Genomic DNA, 17,921 nt, shown 5'->3' on the forward strand with positions numbered 1-17,921 from the left:
AGTCTGGATCAAAACCAAGATAAATCCTGACACGTATTTTATTTGAGGAAAATTTCCCTCTTCCATAATGACTCTCCTTTATGGAAGAATTACTTCACATCAAAGAGGTGGCCCACCTGGAGGAAGGATTTTCCTTGAGCAACTCAAAGATTGAGGACACATGTGGGATCCACTTCTAATTATTCAAAAGGTTTCTCAGATAGTGGTTCCAGGTGTGTGCCTTACAGTAGGCGGGAGTGTGGTATACAGTGTGACTGTCTCTGCCTAGGGATCTGATGGGTCTCCCTGGACCCCCAACCTTTGAGAAGCAAGGGTCTGGGATGGAAGTTCATCTGAGCTTGGAGAAGGTATCTAAGGAACCTGAAAGTCCCTGCAGAATTTCAAGCTAATTCTTATTTGTCTTTGGGTTTTATCAGTTTCTCAAAGGACTCTTTCACCCTCAAATAAGTTTAAAATCCCAAGTTTGATACACTATATTTTAAGTCCTTTCTGCCCCTGCCCCTGCCCCTCCCCTATTTAGGGTCAGGGTCGGTGGTGGGAACAAATCTGGTGAAGTTTGTTTCTTTTTTTATTAAGAAAGTGATTTCCTTAAAAAAATTCATTTATTTATTTGGCTGTGCCAGGTCTTTGTTGTGGCACGCAGGATCTTCATTTCAGGATATGATGACAGAGCCGGCAGAAGTAAAACTGCATCTTGTCTCAGCCTGGAGAGGTAAGAAAAGACATTCTTACACAAAGTAGGGAATGGGGGCTGCTTGCCAGAAAGACACCCCCAATTTCTGAGGAGGGTAGAGGGGCTGGAGATTGAATTAGTCAGCAGTGGTCAGTGCTTTAGCTGATCACACCTACATAATGAAACTTCCATTAAAACCCCCTAATCAATGGTGTTTGGAGAGTCTGAGGTTGGTAAGCACACGTGTGCTAGGAGGGTAGTGTGACCTGAAACAGCATGGAAGCTTGAACCCTGTTTTGTAGCCAGTCAGCCAGAAGTATGGGAGGCCAGGACTTTCGACTGGCACCTGAAGTGGAACACAGTCTGTGAGATTGAGCCCTTAAATGCTGAGGCACTCTGGGAAGTTAGTGTCAGAACTGCATTGAGTTGTTGGTGGTGGAAATCAGAGAATTGGTTGTTGGTGGTGGAAAATACTCCAGAGTGAGACTTTCATCATAGTGATTCTCAAAGCACATTCCCATGGAACAGTGGTGTTTGTGGAGCTGACTGAGGTTTTCTGTGGTGATTGATACTTGAATAATGATAGTTTTTAAAATTTGCTGGAAAAAAAGTGTAGAGGTTCTCAAATTGTGCTTCATGAAAACAAAATTCAGAGATCCACTTAACACCTAGTCAGAGAGGCACATTCAGTGCCTGACCTGATATGAAATAACATCTGACTTGTTATCAGAGAACTCTGTTCAGCAGCAGGGAGACCAGGTACTCTTGTCTCTAAGACTAGTATGAAAAAGCGAGTAGAATTTGGTTCTGATTTTGATTTGGCTATTTATAAACATTTTCACCATGTGCAAATGTTTGGCCATTTCTAAGCCTCAGTTTTCCTTTCTTTTACCTAGTTTTTCTTTTCTTTCTCTCTCTCTTTCCTCCTTTCCTTTTTCCTTCTTTCTCCCTCTGTCCCTTCCTCCCTTCCATCAGTTATTACTTACTATCATCTATCATTTCCATCTGTCCATCTATGGTGGACAAACTACTCATCAGTATCTATCTTCTTTTCCTTCCAGGCATTTAGAACATATACACACACACCCTCCCTCTCGCTGCCCCTCCTTCCCTCCGTCACTGAGGAGAGGTGATGACTTGTGTTCTGAAAAGCAGAAACACTGACGAGCTGGTGACAGTGTTCCATCTTTCCTTCTCCCTGCTGACAGTGTAAATGTGATGCCTCAGCTGACTAGGGTCCCTGAATGAAGACACAGTGGAGCCCAGCCATTGTGGACCTTCTGTGCATGAGAAATATGTTGTTGTGTTAGGACAGTGAGACTTGGGGGTTATTCGTTGCTTAACCCACCTTCACCTGACTAACACATCATCTTGCCTTGTTCCAAAAAAACATTAAAGTAGATTGAAACAGAAATAAAGCACAGTAGGATAAAAGAGTAACTGAGTAAATTAAGGATAATTTATAATAGCATTTGCCTCACAGAATTATTGGGAGAAGACATAAATATTTATCAGTTGTGATTGACAGTAGATGTAACAATATGAGACGTTAGTTCATTTTTATGTTTGGATCTTTCTTTTTTTGAAGATTTATGTCAATCTTTAATGATAAAGAAAAGGGAAATTCCAAAGCTCTTGTTCTTACTTTAAAAAGAACTTCCCAAGTATTATACTTTTCAGAAAACAGACAGCAATTCAAATCTTATTATAAGCGCAATGAATTTTTAAATGAATCAGTCAGAAATGGAGAATGTTAGAACTTAAAGGTTACAGTCACAGGACAAAGTGGGTCTTTCTGTATGATGGTCCCTCCCCATCCCAGAGACCTCTTTCACTTTCTGCTATGCTCAAGGAGCCCTTCCTTGACCCACTTACTTACAATTACAACCCAATTTCTTCCACCCCACCCACATTATCACCCTAGCTTACTTATTTTTTCCATTGTACTTATCACTATCTGCCATACTACATCTTTTTCAAATTTATTTGATATCTTCTCCAACCCTGGAATGGAAGCTCCATGAGGACAGAGGCCTTTATCTGTTTCTGTTTACTGCTGTATCCTCAGCACCTAGAACGGTGCCTGACATTTAGTGTCAGCGCTCAGTAAAATTTTTTTGATCAAGTTATTGACTTGAGAGGAGTTTCCAGAATCCTTAGTGCAGACACCAAAATGGAGAAAATAGCCAACTGCCTGGCCCTCTAGAGTTCGTGTGAGCAAGACATACACACCACACTGAGAAATGTCTTCTCCATGTACACCCTCCTTGACCCTGATCTGTCGACCCATACCTTCCCTGTCTCTTCCCTTTTCAGTGTTCTGGCTGTGAAAGATGCTGCTACCCACTAGACAGACTTCAACAACAGTAGTAATGAAGAGTAAAATTAAATAATGGTTAATATTTACTGAGCACTGATGATGTGCTTGCTTCAAGGCTAAGTACTCCCATTCATAGTTTAATTTGAATTTCAAAAACTCTAAAGTTAGCACTGCTATTGATATTTTCCTTATTTTAAGGATGAAGAAGTTGAGGCTTAAAGATGACAAATGATATCCTTAAGGCCACATTCTGAATAAGTGGCAACGTGTGTGTTTCAGTTACCTTAGCTCTGTAACAAGTCACCAAAACACAGTGGCTTAAAACAGTTTACTAATATTTCTCATGGTTCTGTGGGTTGAAAGGGTTCAACTGACTGGTTCTCGCTTGGAGTCTCTCGTGATCGACCTCTTTGTATGTAGTTAGGTGGGTTCTGAGAGTCAAGATGGCTTTCACATGTCCAGCATCTCAGGTGGGACATTAGGGGACTCTGTTTACATGGCATCTCCTCATTGTTAGCTTGGGTTTCCTCCCAGCATGGAGGCCTCATGGTAGTCCGACTTCTTGTGTGATAATTAGCTTCTTATGAATAGTCCTTAGGAGTCACACAATGTCACTTCTGCCTCATTCTATTTGTTGCATCGTAACAATTCAGTTTCACTGTGGGAGGTCATAAATCCTGGCAGGTATGGGTCATTGGGAGATTATTTTGGAGACTTGCTATCACATTGGGATAAACCAGACATTCTGAACTCAGGCTAAGAGGTTGCAAACCCATTTATCAAGATAGAATAGCAGGTGACATGTGAAGAAGGAAGCCTTAGCAAGACAATTGAGATTGGAAAAGATTCTGGTGAACTGAAGAGCAGTCTTATTAAAAACCACTAGCTATCTTTATGGTTACCATCAGTTGAATTGCCTGGCAGAACTACACGGTCTGTATTAATGCAAACTCTGATTATTAAAGGGAATCTTGAAACCTAGTTTGTTTGCTTTTATAAAATACCCTAATTTAGATTATTTTCCCACATAGGCTATTACAGAGTATTGAGTAGGTCCTTGTGATATACAGTAAGTCCTTGTTAGTTATCTATTTTATATATAGCAGTGTAAATATGTTCAAGAGTAGGTATATGTTTATGTATAATTGAGTCAGTTTGCTACATACCTGAAACTAACACAACACTGTAAATCAACTACACTCCAATAAAAAATTTAAAAATACCCTACTTTAAAAAGCACAGCATAGGTCAAGCAAAGCACTCTCGTATTTGGCCCATGGGCTGCCAGTTTAAAAAAATTTTTCATTTTATATTGGAGTGTAGTTGACTAACAATATTGTTTTAGTTTCAGATGTACAGCAAAATGATTCAGTTATACACATATCTATTCTTTTTTAAATTATTTTCCCATTTGTGTCGTTACAGAATGTTGAACAGGGTTCCTATGCTATGCACTAGGTCCTTATTATTTATTTTAAATATAGTGGTGTGTCTATGATAGTCCCAAACTCCACATTTATACCTCCCCCACCTTTCCCCTTTGATAACCATGTTTGTTTTTTAAGATGTTCTTTTGTATCAGTTTTTTAGATTCTGCATATAAGTGGTGTCATGTGAATTTATCTTTATCTTACTTCACTTAGTGTGATAATCTCCAGGCCTATCCATCTTGCTGCAAATGACATTATTTCATTGTTTGAATGGCTGAGTAGTAGTCCATTTGTGTGTGTGTGTACACCGCATCTTCTTTATTCATTAATCTGCCAGTGGACATTTATGTTGCTGCCGTGTCTTGGTTACTGTAAACAGCACTGCAGTGAACATTGGGGTGCATGTATCCTTTTAAATTGTGGTTTTCTGGATATGGGCTCAGGAATGCGATTGCTGGATCACATGGTAGCTCTGGTGAGCTTCCCAGATGGTGCTAGTGCTGAAGAACACACCTGCCAATGTAGGAGAAAGAAGAGATGTGGGTTCTATCCCTGGCTCTGGAAGATCCCCTGGGAGAATGCACTTTATAGTCTTCATATTCGGAGAAGGCAATGGCAACCCACTCCAGTACTTTTGCCTGGAAAATCCTATGGATGGAGGAGCCTGGTGGGTTGCAGTCCATGGGGTCACGAAGAGTCGGACACAACTGAATGACTTCACTTTCACTTTTCACTTTCATGCATCGGAGAAGGAAATGGCAACCCACTCCAGTGTTCTTGCCTGGAGAATCCCAGGGACGGGGGAGCCTGGTGGGCTGCCGTCTATGGGGTCGTACAGAGTCGGACACGACTGAAGCGACTTAGCAGCAGCAGCAGCAGCAGTCTTCATGTTAGCTCTGCTGTCTTGTTCAGTTCAGTTCAGTCACTCAGTCCTGTTTGACTCTTTGTGACCCCATGGACTGCAGCACACCAAGCTTCCTTGTCATCACCAACTCCAGGAGCTTGCTCAAACTCATGTCCATAGAGTCAGTGATGCCATCCAACCATCTCATCCTCTGTCATCCCCTTCTCCTCCCACCTTCAATCTTTCCCAGCAACAAGGTCTTTTCCAATGAGTCTGTTCTTTGCATCAGATGGCCAAAGCATTGGAGCTTGAGATTCAGCATCAGCCCTTCCAATGAATATTTGGAACGGATTTCCTTTAGGTTGACTGGTTGCAGTCAAGGGACTTGCAGTCCAGGGGACTGTCAAGAGTCTTCTCCAATACCACAGTTCAAAAGCATCAATTCTTCAGTGCTCTGCCTTATGGTCCAACTTTTATAGCCATACATGACTACTGGAAAACCATAGCTTTGACTAGATGGACCTTTGTCGACAAAGTAATGTTTCTGCTTTTTAATATGCTCTCTAGTTTGGACATAGCTTTTCTTCCAAGGAGCAAGCATCTTTTAATTTCATGGCTGCAGTCACCACCTGCAGTGATTTTGGAGCCCATGAAAATAAAGTCTGATGCTATTTCCACTGTTTCCCCATCTATTTGCCATGAAGTGATGGGACCAGATGCCATGATCTTCGTTTTTTGAATGTTGAGTTTTAAGCCAACTTTTTCACTCTCCTCTTTCACTTTCATCAAGAGGCTCTTTAGTTCCTCTTCACTTTCTGTCATAAGGGTGGTGTCATCTGCCTATCTGAGGTTATTGATATTTCTCCTGGCACTCTTGATTCCAGCTTGTGCTTCATCCAGCCCAGCATTTTGCTTGATGTACTCTGTATATAAGTTAAATAAGCAGGGTGACAATATATAGCCCTGACGTACTCCTTTCCCAGTTTTGAACCAGTCCATTGTTCCATGTCCAATTCTAACTATTGCTTCTTGACCTGCATACAGATTTCTCAGGAGGCAGGTAAGATGGTCTGATATACCCATCTCTTGAAGAATTTTCCTCAGATTGTTGTGATCCACACAGGTAAAGGTTTTGGTGTAGTCAATAACACAGAAGTAGATGATTTTCTGGAAATCTCTTGCATTCCTATGATCCAATGGATGTTAGCAATTTGATCTCTGGTTCCTTTGCCTTTTCTAAAACCAGCTTGAACATCTAGAAATTCTCAGTTCATGTACTGTTGCTGTCTTGCTTAGAGAATTTTGAGCATTACTTTGTAAACATGTGAGATGGGTGCAATTGGGTGGTAGTTTGAACATTCTTTGGCATTACCTTTCTTTGGAATGGGAATGAAAACTGACCTTTTCCAGTCCTGTGGCCACTGCTGAGTTTAGCAAATTTGCTGGCATACTGAGTGCAGCACTTTCACAGCATCACCTTTTAGGATTTGAAATAACTCAGCTGGAATTCCATCACCTCCACTAGCTTTGTTTGTAGTGATGCTTCCTAAGGCCCACTTGACTTTGCATTCCAGGATGTCTGGCTCTAGGTGAGTGATCACACATCATGGTTATCTGGGTCATGAAGATCTTTTTTGTACAGTTCTTCTGTGTATTCTTGCCACCTCTTCTTAATATTTTCTGCTTCTGTTAAGTCTGTACTGTTTCTCTCCTTTATCGAGCCCATCTTTGCATGAAATGTTCCCTTGGTATCTCTAATTTTCTTGAAGAGATCTCTAGTCTTTCCCTTTCTGTTGTTTTCCTCTATTTCTTTGCATTGATCACTGAGGAAGGCTTTCTAATCTCTCCTTGCTATTCTTTGGAACTCTGCATTCAGATGGGTGTGTCTTTCCTTTTCTCCTTTGCCTTTTGCTTCTCTTCTTTTCTCAGCTATTTGTAAGGTCTCCTCAGACAACCATTTTGCCTTCTTGTATTTCTTTTTCTTGGGGATGGTCTTGATCACTGCCTCCTGTACAATGTCATGAACTCTGTCCATAGTTTTTCAGGCACTCTGTCTATGAAATCTCATCCCCTGAATCTCTTTCTCACTTCCACTGTATAATCATACAGGATTTGATTTAGGTCATACCTGAAAGGTCTAGTGGTTTTCCTTACTTTCTTCAATTTATGTCTGAATTTTGCAATATGGGATCATGATCTGAGCCACAGTCAGCTCTCGGTTTTGTTTTTGCTGACTGTCTAGAGCTTCTCCATCTATGGCTGCAAAGAAGATAATCAAGCTGATTTTGGTATGGACTATCTGGTGATGTCCGTGTGTAGAGTCTTCTCTTGTGTTGTCGGAAGAGGGTGTTTGCTATGACCACTGCAATCTCTTGGTAAAACTCTATTAGCCTTAGCCCTGCTTCATTTTGTACTCCAAGGTCAAACTTGCCTGTTACTCCAGGTATCTCTTGACTTCCTACTTTTGCATTCCAGTCCTCTATTATAATAATATACCTTTTGGGGGGTGTTAGTTCTAGAAGGTCTTGTAGGTCTTCATAGAATTATTCAATTTGAGCTTCTTCCGCTTTACTGGTTGGGGCATAGATTTGGATTACTGTGATATTGAATGGTTTGCCTTGGAAACAAACTGAGATCATTCTGTCATTTTTGAGATTGTACCCATATACTCATTTTCAGACTCTTTTGTTGACTATGAGGGCTACTCCATTTCTTCTTAGCGATTCTTGCCCACAGTAGTAGATATAATAGTCATCTGAGTTAAATTTGCCCGTTCTAGTATATTTTAATTCTCTGATTCCTAGAATGTCGATGTTCGCTCTTGCCATCTCCTGTTTGACTGCTTCCAATTACCTTGATTTATGGACTTAACATTCCAGGTTCCTGTGCAATATTGTTCTTTACCACATTGGACTTTGCTTTTATCACCAGTCACATCCACAACTGGACACTGTTTTCGCTTTGGCTCCGATCTCTTCATTCTTTTTGGAGTTATTTCTCCACTCTTCTCCAATAGCATATTGGGCAGCTACCGACTTGGGGAGTTCATCTTTCAGTGTCATATCTTTTTGCTTTTTCATTCTGTTCATGGATTTCTCACGGCAAGAATACTGGAGTGGTTTGCCATTCTCCTCTTCAGTGGATCATGTTTTGTCAGACCTCTCCACTATGACCCATCTCTTGGGTGGCCCTATACAACATGGCTTGGTTTCATTGAGTTAGACAAGGCTGTGGTCCATGTGATCAGTTTGGTTAGTCTTCTGTGATTGTGGTTTTCATTCTGTCTGCCCTCTGATGGAGAAGGATGAGAGGCTGATGGAAGCTTCCTGATACTGCTGTCTTGTAGCTGTGCTCTTTCTTGTGTAGCCATTCTCATGCCCCTAAGACAAATATTTTGGCTGACATATCAGCCCACTACAGATGTTGTTCTGCACACAGAACAGCTCCTTATGATTGCCGCATAATCCTTTGCTCTCTCAAGGAAGTGGTGTACATGTGCATTCCATTTCCCTCAGATGTTTGCCTTTGTTCCTGATTTCTGGTCTTCGTGATGCTCCACTGAGCTGTCAGATAAGCTTCTAATAAATATACTCTCGGCAGTTTCCTCAGGGAATTACTCTTTCACGAGCTCTCCCTGCACTGTCTCTCATAATCCTGTGTGTTTGTGAAAATTATTTCCGTGTGACTCCAACAGAGAAGGGCATGGTAGCCCCCTCTAGTATTCTTGCGTGGAGAATCTCATGGACAAAGAAACCTGGCGGACGATATAGTCCATAGGGTTGCAAAGAGTCAGACATGGCTGAAGTGACTTAGCATGCAAACATTCATTATAGCCCTATTTTTACCTCTGTAGTGTTCTCCGTAGTGACTGCAATTTACACTCTCATTAATGGTGCAAAAGGGTTCCCTTTTCTTCATACCCTTTCCAGCATTTATTGTTTGTGGACTTTGATGATGGCCATTCTGACTGATGTGAGGTGATACCTCATTGCAGATTCAATTTGCATTTCTCTGATAATTAGAGACGTTGATTGTCTTCTCATGTACCTCTTGCCCATCCATATGTCTTCTTTGGAGAAAGGTCCATTTAGGTCTTCTGCCAATTTTTTGATTGAGTTGTTTGTGTTTTTGATATTCAGCTGTATGAGTAGTCTGTAAATTATGGGCTGCCAGTTTGTAAATGTGCACCAGATCTCAAAGCTCATGGCCATACTCACTAGCAGAGCACACAAGACCCTCAGGGAGGTGTGGGCTACTCTGCCTGACTGTCCAGTTTCATTTCACACTCCTGCCAACATCCATGTATTCAGCAAGTGTTCATGACTCCTACTATATTCTAAGTATGTTCTAGGTGCTGAGGATATAGCAGATAACTAAACAAAGTCCCTGCCATCGGGGGACTTATGTTCTAGTTGGGGGAGACAGACACAAGCGAAGGTACAAAATGACAGATGGCACCAAAGTGCCATAGGGAAAATCAGCAGGGTAAGCTCCTGCCTGGCAGCTTGCAGAACATGCCTTGCTTTCCTTCTCTGCTCTGTGTCTGCTGGGAATGACTCTCCCTTCCTTGAGGCTTAGCTGCTTGAGACCTAATGAGCATCACAACCTCTGAAATATTTTCTCTGACTCCCACCCTGTCCATGGAACATTGGTGACCCCCATCCTGGTTTCTGTGGCACCTGTCCCTGCTCTCACCACAAGGTTTAAGTATATAATTACTTTTCAGTATCTCCCGCAAGATAGTGTGTAATCATTCAAGGGCTTCTGTATTTCCTTAATATTTTATAAGTATTTGACAATCAAAGGGATATCTTTGTGAAGGTCTTTAGTAAGGGAATTGCTGGGTGGGAGGAGAATCCTCCTGCTCTCTTTTCTTCATGCCTTCCTGTAAGAAAAGCATTTTTTTTTTCTGCTGTCAAAACACAGAACGGTGCTTGTGGTTACCTAGAAAACCAAGTTAAAGGACACACATTGTTTGTGTCCTTTGGTTTAGGGGCAGCTTCTTAGTGAGTGTAAAATACTGTCTTGTATTATCAGTGAGTCAAAAGAGGCAAAGCTGACTTTACCTGGTTGGGAAACAGATACTAGTATACCCATCATGTTTGTACAGTCACATATCATATTTGTACATTCATATATGCATATTCCTACACACATCGACACACACAAGATGAAGAACATATGTCCTGTGCCAATAGGCTGGGACCTAACCGTGTGTGCTTACACTGTATGACTTAGGTAAACAGGATGCGTATTTATGACTGACAAGCATCAAACACTGAGCGCTGCTCCTGGCACAGCTCTACCTCTGACCAGCGTGTCTGACTTGCTGTGCACTGCGGTTGCATCTGGTTGCCGCTGCCTGAGTTTCCGTGGTTAAAGCCTCCTTTGTCTAAAATTCTGAGAACCCCAGTGCCAGTGCCTAGAGGCTGGCTTGGTTTTCTAGAAGACGCAGGGTTGGGGCTCCCTCTGCCCATGTGTTGCCACCCCTGGAACAAGATGAGGGCTGATTTTCTGTTTCTTGAGCGGAGCACACACTTGTTCCACTGCACTCTGGAACACCTGAGATCTGGAGCCAGACCACAGAGGGCTGTGGGCAGAGCAGCCTCTGATGTGTCTCATCTCTGGAAACCCTGACTTTCAGGCTGTGTCAGAGCCGCCCCAGAAGAAAGTGACCAGGCTTGAACCCCGGGTGAGGGGAAGAGGAAGGAGTGGCGTTGGGCAGCTGGCTGGGAAGTTTGTGCCCTGAAAGGGTGGCAGCAGGGAAAGGCTCACCGATGGGCATTACTTGTGTGTGCCTTACCTTAGAAGAGGAGGGCTGGTTGTGGATGGGACAGTCGGGGTTGCAGCTGCCGCTGACCTCGCTGCTGGGGAACAGGCAGAGCCAGGCCGGCAGGGGTTCTGATCACATTGAGCAAGGGAGATTCGGGTCACAGATCAAATCTGCAGTTTCTCTTCTCTTCAGTTGTTTATTTGCTTCCTATGAGCTTTAAGGTGAATGCACCCAAACTTTAAAAAAAAAAAAAAAAAAGCATCCGGCTAAATGAGTGAAGATAATTCTTCAAGTCCCATGTCAGAGTAAACCTCCTCGATGAAGTATTTCCTCTGCTCCCAGCTCTGTCCATTCCTCCACCCTCAGTCCAAGTAGGATTTACCTCCTTTTTAATACAACACTAATTTTAAGGTGTCTAGAATATTTATCACACTTGTAATGCAGTTACTGTTATATGAGGACTTCTCTGCTTCAACGCAGCTTTTCTAACCATGGGGAACGTGAGCTGGAGGATTGGCTTGCTCCGTCTGCCTCCCTGAGGTGGGTGGTGAGGGCGCCACACGTAGAAGCTCAGTGATGAATAGAGGAACAAAGGGGCTCTGAGACATGCTCCTTTCCCTGGCCCACTGCTGGTAACCAGCCACCAGTGCTGGCCACATTCAGGGAAGGAGATGGCCAGGAGATCTTTTAAAAACATTTCAAATAAATGAGGTTGGTAGAACACACAGTATGACATGGCTTCAGAAATGTTTCCCTTTTTTTTTTTTTTTACCATTTGGCATTGTTTAATTATTAGGAATATTCAATAGAATTAGTGCTATACATGATATATAAGTATATACAAACACATTTGTACATATATGCATATTATATATATATATTTTAAGTTAGTATTTTATGAAATCACAACTACTAATAGATGACATCATGACATCACTGTGAAGTCTCTTGAGTGCCCCCAACTTTCATAGCCATTTCATAATCGGAGAGCTATACACAAGGTCCCCACTGGTGGTTTACTGTGTAAATTCCCTGAGGACAGGGTGTCGCTTGTGTCCACTGTATGCCCACAGGGGTTTGTGGTGCCAGGTGCTCAGAGCTATTGATGGAATGACTGATCGACTCCTGGCTTTATGGTGGCACCTCAGTCTAATTTGTTTCTTCTCTCAACTTCAGGTGAGGAGGGGAATGGGGCTGATGATCATCAGGAAGTCAGTCAGGAGGGCAATGAGAATTCAAGCCATCTGCCCAAAAAGTAGGAATGCAGTCAGTCATGAAGGTCTAATGTTGTGCTTTTATCAAAGGACTAATGTCCACTCTGTTCTGGATAAACACAGGGAGGGACAGAAGTCATGGAAAAGGAAGGACCTTGAGATCGGGGATAGCTTTTATTAAAAAAAAAAAAAACAAAACCTTGGGGTTTGAGTGATAGAGAAAATGTGGCTGCTGATGAAGCCTGATTCAGATGTCTTCAGGTGCCTCTAAAATACAAATTATGTTCTGGGGACCTGGAAAGCATTGTGGGAGTTAGAGGAGGTGAAACCTCATGAAAGCAGTTTCATATTCTCACACTGAATTTCACTGGAAGGTTAGGTGGGTGGAGGTCTCTCTGTCAGCTCAGGATGAGCTCTGCTCTTCTCGTGAGCTCTGCTCTGCCACCCTGCAGCCCTAATTTTTGGGGCAGTGTTGACCTTTCCTCTTCTCACGGACTGGCAAGACTTAGGCCAGTTGCCCCAAACATTGTCACTGCCCTTTCATTAAAGTTCTTGCTCTCTTTAAGCAGCCACAGAGATTTCCACTTTCTCTTGAATTGTTTTCTTGCTTCATAAGAACGTTCAGTTGAATGGACCCAAACTTTTTTTTAAGACATCAAATTAAATCAGTGGAGATAATTCTTCAAGTCCCATCCCAGAGTTAACCTCCTCAATGAAATATTTCTTCTGCTCCCAACTCTGTCCATTTATCCACCCTTATTGTTATGGATTAATTATGTCTCTTTTGGTTTTAAGTGACAGAAACCCAATTCAAATAGGTTTAGACTTAAAAATAAAGAAAATTTTATGGCCCTTGCAGTTTATAAAGTTTAAGGGTAGATCTCCAAGAGTAAGGCCCCCTAGAATCAGATACTCTGGTAATATCCTCAAGTATTTACCTTTGCCCCTCTCTCAGCTTTGCTCTCTTACACACTACCACATAGATGACTAGACAAGCAGGTCTAGGCCTCCTCTCTGTGTTACGAATAACCCCTGAAGAGCAAGAGTACTTCTTTCCTAATAGCTCCAGTAAGGTTCCAGAGCTGCTCAGTAATGGCCTAGCTTGGGGCACTTGGCCAGCTCTGACCCAGTCCCTAAGGCCACTAAAACTCATGGTTTACTGACCAAGTCTGAGTCCTGAGTCCATCCTTGGAGCAGGGTAGCATCTGGGTGGAATCAGCTACAACTGAACCGCAGAGACAGACGGTGGAAAATTTCTCAAAGAAAATTGGACGGTTGTTACCAAAAATGGGGTGATGATTACAGAGTGAATTACATCACAGTGAAAAAGCGCAGGCACTCTGTAAAGATTTCTGCATCCTTCCTACATGCAAGAGTGTTCCTATAGAAACATGTCTTTCCATCTAAGCTTTAAGGGCTGGGCTCCTAAAATTGCGTCTCCCATTCCTCAATACCCTCCTGGTTCCATTTAAGAGCTGTTTTGTTTTTTTTTTTTTTTTTTTTTAAAGAAAGTTGGATATTTTCTTGTAGAGGGTGTTCATCGAGGGAAAATACCATTTTCATTTTTTTTCCAATCCAGTGAAATAATCAAGAAGCACAATCTATGCTCCTCAGTGAAGACAAACAAAGTTTCTAAAACCATCTAGGAACAAAAGATCATCATAGATTTATCTGAATGGAACCAATATGTCATGTGGTTGGAGCCCCATCTCCAGGGTGATCAGGGTGTTTGGAGCATGTGGTCAGACGTACCTGGCCTTGATGAATGCTGGGAGACTGGAGGTTTTGGCCCTAACTTTGCCACTCACAACCTGGGTAAGACTGAGTAATTCACTTCTTTCCTGGGCTTCAGTTTTCTCATCTGTAAATGTTCGGTTTTGGACATTTTCTCTCTGGTGTACTCCATTTTATTTCTGAAGTATTTGATTTTTGGTAGATACTCAAAATCCATAATGCTCTTAATTATGGAGTAATCCACTTCTTTTCTGGGCTTCAGTTCCCTTATCTGTAATGTTAGGTTTTGGGTGTTTTATCTCTAGTGTACTGCACTTTATTTCTAAAGCATTTGATTTTGGGCTGGCATTCAAGTCTATAATACTCTGGGTTACACCTCCTCCATATCTGTATATGGCAAAACTTTGGCACTGCAAGATTAAATTTTAAAAACACCTTTCTGCTTGATTCAAGAAGAGGAATGTGAGTGACAATAATGCTCAACACTTCTTTCAAGATAAGGGATGTCACTAAGTCATGGATATCTTCAGATCCTGTGTGGGCTACACTTAGTTTCTGGGACATAGTCAACTAACTATCAACTGTCCACTGACCTTGTGACATGAAACTGCCCACAAAAATGAGCAGATGGCCCCTGCATGCCTAAACATGGAGGATATGAGACAGGGAGGGAGAGAGACATTTGTGCACAGGAAACAAGAAATTATGTCTATTCCATGTTTAATCATTCTGAGATATATCATTAATGGAAATGAAATACTGCCTGCCACGATGCTCATTTCAGTTTGGAAAGGTCTTTTATCTCAGATTTCCAACTGGGCAACTAAGAAGTTATACTGGATGATCACTCTGTGTTGAAACCTAAGGCAGGTCCATGCTAGATACAGAGAGAAAGAAAGAAAGAATGAACTGATGGCTGGATGCTAAGATGAATTTCAGTTCCAGCTCCATGGCCGTGAGCACAGGGATCTCTCTTCAGGAGGGAAGACAGTGCATAGGTACAGGAAAAAAAGTGGAGAACACAGAAAATACATGTCTATAAACTGGAGAAAGGGGCTATGGGACAGGAGAAGAGACGTTTGAACTCAGAGGTCATAATGCTTAGCTTCTGCCCCTGAGACCTGTGAAAGGAAGCGCTTCCTGCCACCCTTTGACCACTTCCTCAGTGTCCCTCCCACCACAGTCCCCTCCGACTCTTCAGCTCTGTGGAGTTGGAGTTGAAACAACTGACCGAGGAGTGTTGTGGAAATGAAACTACTTTAGTGGATATTGTCACTGGGTCCTTGTCTGTGTCTTTATTCTCTGCCCAGCCCTCTCTGAGTGGTGGTATGGGTTAACCTGAGCCCAGGGAGAGTGAGCAAGGCCATTGTAGGCTGTTAAACACACTCACATGTGCACACACACACATCCTAACTTGTGCGTGAACCTGCATTCTGTGTCAGCTGTCAGAATGTAGGTTCACACACAGGTTAGGGTGCAGGTGTGAAAGCAGGCCTTGATGTGCAGGAGCAGGGATGGTGCAGAGCTGCAAGATAAAGGACATACCAGCACCTTTGCTCTCCCAGCTGGAATCCCTACCCTCAGAAGATTGGATCCTGAGGAGTGTCAGACCCAGGGCTGAGGTCTCCCTTTCTGTACGGTCCAATTACCTTGATATATGAGTGATGTGATATGTGAAGATGAAGTGCATTGTAGGATTGGGGTTCTCACAAGTTAGGTATCTGCAGAGGGGAAGCTGATTCAGCCAGCGGTTCAGTCACTGTCCTGGGGATGCATTTAGGTATCTCAGTGTACATGAAAACCAGTTCCGTCAGGGGCAGGACAGACCTGCTGTGGATAGCAAGATACAGAGGTTAACCTCTGTAAGGTGATAGGGGCGGGTTTCTGGAGCTGGCAATATAAAGACAGGCAGGCTGGCCTCTGCAGTGGCGAAGCATGGAACAGGAGATGCCAGGTAGGTGCCTTGGCAGACCGATGGGGCGTTTACCAGGGGACTGGAGCAGGTGCCAGGAAGGAGAATCTGGCAGAGCAACAGGCCTAGGGAAGACAACAGCGAGCAAAGCGGCCTGAGTGTGAGAGGAATGGGCACGAGGGCAGGGCTTCAGGGACGGGGGAATAAAACCCCATTCCTGGATGTAGTGTGTTATGGACACTGGAGCTGGACAGCCTGGGTTTGAACCCAGGCCCTGCCACTCTTTTGAAAAATGATTTAATCTTTCTGAGCTTGCCAATCCCCTATTGCCAATGGGGATATTTAACCTTACTGGGTTATTTTGAGGAACTGATATGATAATCCACATAAAGGATCTGATTCAGTATCTGGATACTCTGTGACACTCAGGATCCTATTTTTTTTGCTACAGTTTATTATTTTATTTTTTTGAATAAGGACTTTCTCAGTTACCCATTGTCTCACAAAAGACAAAAGAGCTAAATATTTTTATAGTGGCATACCAGATATACACTTTTCTAAAAGTTACAGACATATATTCCATTTAATTTTTAGGAAAGGTTAAGAGAATAGATGTCTTATTGGATGCTCACTGTATATTTTCTCATTTAATCATCAAATCATGTGAAGTATATTATCATCATTACCCCCATTTCACAGATAAGATATCTAAGGTACAAACATTAGGTAACTTATTCGTCATAATGTAGTTTAGTTATAGGTACAGATTTAAGCCCTGGTGTGACACTAGATAAGCATTGCTGGGGGCACCAGATGGTTGCTGGTTGATAAGAATAAGGGTATGAAGCTAGAGCAGGGCCTGTAGCCCCAAGGTGACAGGAGAGCAGGTCTCCTGTTACTTCCTGTTCAGAAGTCGGTCTGGTCCCAGAGCTCAGCCTGCACTGTCACCACCTGTAATGTGCAGTAAGTTTTGGGTGAAGAGGGTAGACGGATTATGGAGCCATTGGGTCACGGAGCTGGGAAGTTGTCTGCCCTCCCTGGCTCCTTGTTGCTTAAGAACTGAGGCTCTAGCGTGCTGACTCAGGGCTGGCCAGCCCACGGCACATGGGAAGGACCAGATGGCTCCAGGCAGTAAGTGCTGTAACTGTGTTCTTCTGGGTCTTGGTTTTTGTCAGCTGCAGCTGATTTTCTGAGGATTTAGTTTCCTATTTGGGCGGGAGATGCATTAAGTCCATTTTGGACTGATTTTTAAGAGCAGCAGCTTTCAGCATTTCAGTTTTAGTTTTCTGGATGACTTTGTGTTTATGGGCACGGGATCTTGGGAATCTGATCATGACCAGTGTCCACGCACCTCTCTCCCTCTCTTTGTCCTTCTTCTTACCAGTCCCTCCAGTTTCCTCTCTTTCCCCAGTTTTCAGCCTCCCTTTCCTCACCAAATCTTTATCTTCTGGCTCGCGGCTCTTTCACCTCCACCTTCCTCTGTCCACATCTTTTCCTATCTGTCTTTTGATCTTTTAACCAACTTCTCCCTCATCATAGAACTATAGTCTTTGGAGGAGTCGGGACCTCAGAACATCTGGTGCAGCCTGAGCCCCAGCTCTCCGCCAGCACATCATTATCCCAAGCTTGGGCATCTCCTGGAGCTGGGAACTGACCCCAGCCCAGGATGGCTTGAGTCGTGTTTGCAGCGCTGTGACTGTAAACACAGTGGGGCTCCACTGATGAAAGAAGTTGTTCCCTTGGCCTCTGAGGAAGTGGAACCTTCTACTGTTTGGTACTAGTTCTCCACAGGTCTGTCTAGACAAGCGACACTCAGGGGATATTTATTGAACATTTCCTGGCTAGAGGTTACAGATTGCAAAGTTGACTTGAAAGTGTCTCAAGAGTTAAGATGCTTGTGTTTAGGAAATAGACTAGATTTCCAGTGACATGGTGTTAAGTGTTGTAACAAACAAGCTGTAGGAACCTTGAAGGAGGAGGAATTCACTGTGCCTGGGAAGGCCTCACAGAGGAGCTGATGT

The 17,921-nt window shown here is 42.9% G+C and overlaps 1 long non-coding RNA gene across 1 annotated transcript; it reads right to left on the reverse strand.

The window, feature by feature from the left end:
* Positions 1 to 550: 550 nt before the first annotated feature.
* On the reverse strand, positions 551 to 11,251 carry LOC132657508 (uncharacterized). The gene is made up of 2 exons (XR_009595817.1): positions 11,071 to 11,251; positions 551 to 704 (listed from the first exon to the last, which is right to left on the reverse strand). It is a non-coding gene; the product is annotated as an uncharacterized LOC132657508 (long non-coding RNA).
* Positions 11,252 to 17,921: the final 6,670 nt, after the last annotated feature.

Source organism: Ovis aries, chromosome 12 (genome assembly GCF_016772045.2).
Source record: "Ovis aries strain OAR_USU_Benz2616 breed Rambouillet chromosome 12, ARS-UI_Ramb_v3.0, whole genome shotgun sequence".
Taxonomy (NCBI): Eukaryota; Metazoa; Chordata; class Mammalia; order Artiodactyla; family Bovidae; genus Ovis; species Ovis aries.